We start from the raw sequence: 5675 nt of genomic DNA on the forward strand, positions 1-5675 counted from the left end.
TTCTTCCCAGGACAAGTTCATAGGGGTCTTTAAAAGTACTTCTCTTCTTTCAGTGTCCTGGGCTGTTCACATTTAACCAGATTTCTTAGCTGGCAAAGTAGAACCCAGAGACTCTATTTTTTGACTCTCTTAATTTTGCCTGAAAGACTAGAATGAATGGTGTCTGCTGTAGTCCTTTTATCTCCCAATACCTTGTTCTCTAAGGAAGAGTTAACAGATGCACTAGTTAGGATTTTATTGGTCAAAAGTAGCAGAAACCAATTCCAAATAGCCCAGGAAACCATGAGAATTTCTATGACTACCAGATTGGGGATAGTGTATGACAGAACTATAGCTGGGCTTCCAGACCCAGACACCATCAGAACTCTCTACTTTTTTGTGTCTTTCATCACTCTGCATCCATTTCATTCTTCTTTTTCTCTGAAGACAATTTCTTCTGCATGTTCTATTGGAATAGTGACAAACATGACCAATAGCTCCCAATTACAGGTGACAGTCCAGGTGTGGGATCATTTGAAACCCTCCTGCTATAAAACATCCTCTAGATTTCTTTCTGTGTCTCAAATACCCATTAAGAGATAGATGCACCTGCTGGATGCGGTCTACATGCACTGCTGGCCCATGAGAGAACTTGGGAGATATTGGGAATATCTAGAAGGAGTATTCAATGGAGATTTTGTTCTATTTGGCTCCTTTCTCCACCTTCTCTTATGCCGTTTTCTCACTAGTAAAAGCTGCCTCATTGCCACCATGCCCTGATGCCAGGTTGCATCCTAGGTCCAGAAGGTAGGGAAATGATATGGAAAATCAGCCTAAGAGTAAGGAAATGAGTTACTCAAAGTTGAACACTAAACACACAGCATCTTTCTTCTACTTCGTTTTTCTGTGTTTCTTCTCTAACCTCTGAACTCTCACTTCTGGAATGAGCAGGTGGAATAAATTCTGGGAAATGTGAACTAGATCTAGTTCACATTTCCCAGAATTTATTCCACCTACTTATATTAAACATCTATGGGGAACATGGTAGGGCTAAATAACTGCATTAAAGGAGAGACAAAGAAACTGTACTGGTGTAGACTGTTGATACTCTGCATGTTGTTGCTAATGATAGACTAACCCTGTATGAATTGCCATAGCTCCCTTATAGGAGTGGGTCAGTGTTGGGCTTTTTCTTGAATGGATGCTTGTGCTGTTTTAGTCAGCTTTTTCACTGCTATGACTAAAGGACCTGACCAGCACAACTGTAGAGGAGAAAAGATTTATTTGAGGGCTCCTCATGGTTTCAGAGCTCTTAGTCCACAGACAGCCGGCTCCATTCCTCAGGGCTCAAGGTGAGGCAGGACATTATGGTACAAGAGTGTGGCAGGGAAACAGCTCATATCATGGCGATCAGGAAGGAAAGAGATACTCCACTCTCCAGGTATGAAATATATGTACCCTAAAGCCACACCCCAACACCCACCTCCTCCAGCCATACCCTATGCACGTACAGTTACCACCCAGTTAATCCCTATTGGGGATTAATTCACTGATTGGGTTGAGACTCTCATCATCCAATCATTTCTCCTCTGAACCTTCTTGCATTGTCTCATTCATGAGCTTTTGGGGGACACCTCATATCGAAACCATAACATGTACTTGTGGATTAGTTATACATATATTCTTTTAGTTATTCCTATAAACAATGAAATAGGGTAATTACTATTATTCATTCCATGTCGAAGAGATAAAATGTAAAGGTGAGACAGATTAAGTATCATAGTTCACCCCAAATCACACAGCCAGGAAGTGGTGGGGTTGAAGTTGGAACTCTGGTGATCTTTCTGGCTGCAGCTCAATTGCACCCCTCAGTCAAGTGTTGCCTCCAGTTTTCCTTTTTTTAAAATGTTTTTTAGTTGTAGATGGACACAGTATCTTTATTTTATTTTTTTATGTGGTGCTGAGGATCGAACCCAGGGCCTCGCACGTGCTAGGCGAGCATTCTACCACTGAGCCACAGCCCCAGCCCATCCAGTTTTCCTTTCATGTGTCTTAATCCTAAGCCTTAATTAAGGCTTAATTCTCTCTGTCTCTCTTTTGAGACAAGGTCTCACTATGTTGCCAGGCTAGCCTCAAATTTGTGATCCTCCTACCTCAGACTCCTCAGGAGCTGAGATTACAGGCACTACCATGTCCTACTTTAATGCTTAATTCTTAATGTCTGCTTTATATGTCTGTGTTTAGTTTCTTATTAGTCTGTGAACTCTTGTTGACTTTGCCTTCCTCCCAGCAGCCAGCACAGACCCTGACATAGAAGATATGCAGAATAAATAATGGCAGTGTGTTTGATATTGGTGTCTAGATAAGAATCACTGGTTCCTGAAGGAGTCTAAAGAGTACTCCTAAGATATAACTTTGGACAAGGAGTGGAGAAAGCCCTTGCATTGGGCTGTGACATTGCAGCATGAACTTGTTATTTGTTATAATTCTTTGGCTCAAAGAGTCAGTTTGTTTGCTTCACCAGGGACCACATTTACTGTGGCTGCCCACAGAGGCTACTCACAACTTCAGTATTATGGCTGGCATAAACTTCTAATTGTTTCTCCTGAGGCTTTCTTGCCAAGATTCTTTTCTGTTTCCTCAAGATTGGACTGTTGTGATTACTTTCTAGAGCCACTTTGTGAGACATGTGACTAGGAAGTCTCTCTCTTTCTAGAGTGTGAGTCTAGCAGGAGATGTGCCAGTTACACTTGGCTTTTGTTTATCTCTAGCAAGAGGATTGGACTTTCATATTACTTACTTTGGCTTTGCTGCAACTCTGAACTGTAGGCAATGGGTTGCAAGGGAGGGCTACAGATTAACTCAGATTTAGATGACTTTCTTGGTATCCCCTAAGCCTCTGATATCCTTGGCAAACTTGTGACTAGAGAGATGTCTCTTGTGCCTGTCCCATGAGGAACTCAGAATCTGGGCATCAAGTTGTTGGGAAATATTGATAGTTATGGAAAGAGAGTGAATTTTAGCTCATACCCTTGGGAAAAAAGAAATATCCATCTCTGTCCACATATTCATTTCCTAGCTCACTGCTTGCTTTTACAGAAATAGGAGAGAAGCACCTTATCTCTGAAGAAGCAATTAGAAATAATTTATTAACTATTGATGTATACAGGTCTTAGGTCCTTAACATCACCAATGATGGGTCTGTTGGCCTCTGTCCAAAGGAAACCATTTTCTGAACAGAGACCGCAGTTCTTCCCACCCTCCAGGAGAACTGGAAGTTAATACTTTAGGTAAGTGAACACTTTGTGGTTGTCCAAAGAATCATTGAATTTGGGCAAGCACTCACGATTTGACAGTTGTTTACAAAAAGCTCATCATGCTCATCCTAAAGGAGAATTAATCTTAATAAAATAAAGTTTGGTGCCAAGAGCAGGAAGGGACTCTTGGTCTGAATTTCTCCCCACTGTCACTGAGTGTTTGAGTTGGTTTAAGTCACCTGCTCAGGCCATCTCACAGATATAATTTGTTGATGATTTCATCTTACACCTGGCAGGGAGGTGCTAGAATGACATTTTTGGAAATACATGCAACCCGTGGAGTTCTTGGTGAAGAGCTTGTTGGTACCTTTTCCTTGGGAATAGTATTGACAATATCTCAATGTTGCAGGGTTCTTTGAATGCAAAGAAGCCACTTCTCTTAGACCTCCAGATGGAGTCTCTGGGAGAGGAGGGTCAGTATTTTCACTCAAGCATACGTGCATGAAGTTAACATTGGCCCTAATGGCAACAAGAAGTGACCACCTTCCAAAATGAGTAGCCTGTTCTGGGATGAAGGACATGGCAGCAGCCTTTTCACCAGGAGCTCTCCATGGAACAAGCCCTTTCAGTGGCCCTTGACAGAATATATGTTCTTAGTGCCCACTCTTCAAACCCAGGTATGCATACTGCTAAGGGTAAACAAAGTCTTTCCAAGGAATATCCATGAAGGTGTAGTTTTAAATTATGAATATTCACAGTAAGAGGAAATCATATCTTTTCAAGTATTTAAACATGACAAATTTCAGATACTAGCTTAAAAATGCCTGTGTGTGAGTAGTTTTCCAAATTTTTTTTTTTTGAAGGAAGGTGAGCAAAGGATCCCTCCCCTAAATATCCTGACCTTCCAACTGTCTGTTTCTCCTTCTCTCTTTTTGACTCAGTGCCACTATACTGTTATCCTTCTGTCCTTGAATGATGAGGCAGTCCCTTTCTATCTGTGATCAGGTCTCATTTAACTTGGTGTGGAAGCACATGGGACGCTTGTTGGCCACAAAACTTGCTGTAACCTCCAGTCTCTCTTCCTTAAATACTGTGTTCTTTTTGATGGAGGATTGGGGGTGGTCTACTAAAGCTGCTGGAGGCCTAAGGGCTGAAAATCTCAGAAATGAGCTTGTGTCAAGGGTTGATGTGCTTTATTCAATTTGGTAGTTTACAAAGAATTGATTCCTATGCTTTTTCTCCCTTCCTATAGCTGTGGATAGAGGAAATGAATTACCAGGAAATTGGAAACCACACCAAAGTGACTGAATTCATTCTCATGGGGCTGTCCAGGCACCCAACATCCCAGAGTGTTCTCTTTTGGGCACTGATGTTTCTCTACATAGTAACTTTGGCAGGAAACAGTATGATCATTTTCTTGGTTGGAGTCAACTCTCAGCTGCACAACCCAATGTATTTCTTCCTTGGTAACTTGTCTGTGCTGGATCTTCTGTTCTCCACCAGTGCTGTGCCTCTGATCATGGTGAACTCATTGCAGAACTTCCCCACCATCTCCTACAGCTTTTGTTTTGCCCAGCTTGCTATCCGAGCCTTCTTGGCACTGGCTGAGTTTTTCCCTTCTTGCCATTATGGCTTACAACCGATTTGTGGCTATTTCAGACCCACTCAGGTATAAGCTAGTCATGTCTCCTTGAGGGTGTATTTTAATGGCTTTGGTTGCCTGGATAAGAGTCCTCCTGATCACTATTATACCTATTTTGCTGTTTCCTGTCAGTTTCTGTGGGCATAATGCAGTCAATTACTTCTCCTGTGAAGTCCAAGCCATCTTTAAACCGCTCTGTTCTAATACCATTTCCCTAGAGATTATGATGATGGCATGTGCTGTCATTTCAATGCCAGTACCTTTAATTTTTATTCTTATCTCTTACTTTTGTATCCTCAGGGCTGTCTTAAGAATCCAACCACAGGAGGCCAGGCTTAAAGCCTTTTCCACATGTGGTTCTCACCTGATCGTGGTCACCATCTACTTTGGGACACTAATATATATTTATGTGAGACCCCAAACCCAAAAGTCCCAAGATGGAGATAAAATTGTCTCTATATTTTATGCAGTAGTGACCCCTATGCTAAATCCCTTAATTTGCACTCTGAGAAATAAAGATGTGAAAGCTGCTCTCAGGACAGTAACTTGTAGGGCCACATCCTGATGCCTCAAGGACACAATGGCATGTTGGAACAAGATATCAATCTTAGCTTTTTTAGACTATCACCCAGCGGTGATAGTATAGCTCAAGGACTTTAGCTGTCCTAGCAACTTTGAATCTTTGAGAGACACTTCCAAAATGAAAAAGGGCTTGCAAAGCATCTGAATAACACACAAGAACAAGGATTTATTTTTATTTTTTAAAAAAATTTTGTTACCTGGAATTGAACCCAGGG

General features: G+C 41.6%; 1 pseudogene; it reads left to right on the forward strand.

Annotated features, from left to right (window-relative positions):
- The first annotated feature begins 465 nt into the window (after positions 1-465).
- Positions 466-5419, forward strand: LOC114080164 (olfactory receptor 13H1-like; annotated as a pseudogene).
- The last annotated feature ends 256 nt before the right edge of the window (positions 5420-5675 follow it).

This window comes from Marmota flaviventris, chromosome X, assembly GCF_047511675.1.
Source record: "Marmota flaviventris isolate mMarFla1 chromosome X, mMarFla1.hap1, whole genome shotgun sequence".
NCBI classification, from domain to species: domain Eukaryota; kingdom Metazoa; phylum Chordata; class Mammalia; order Rodentia; family Sciuridae; genus Marmota; species Marmota flaviventris.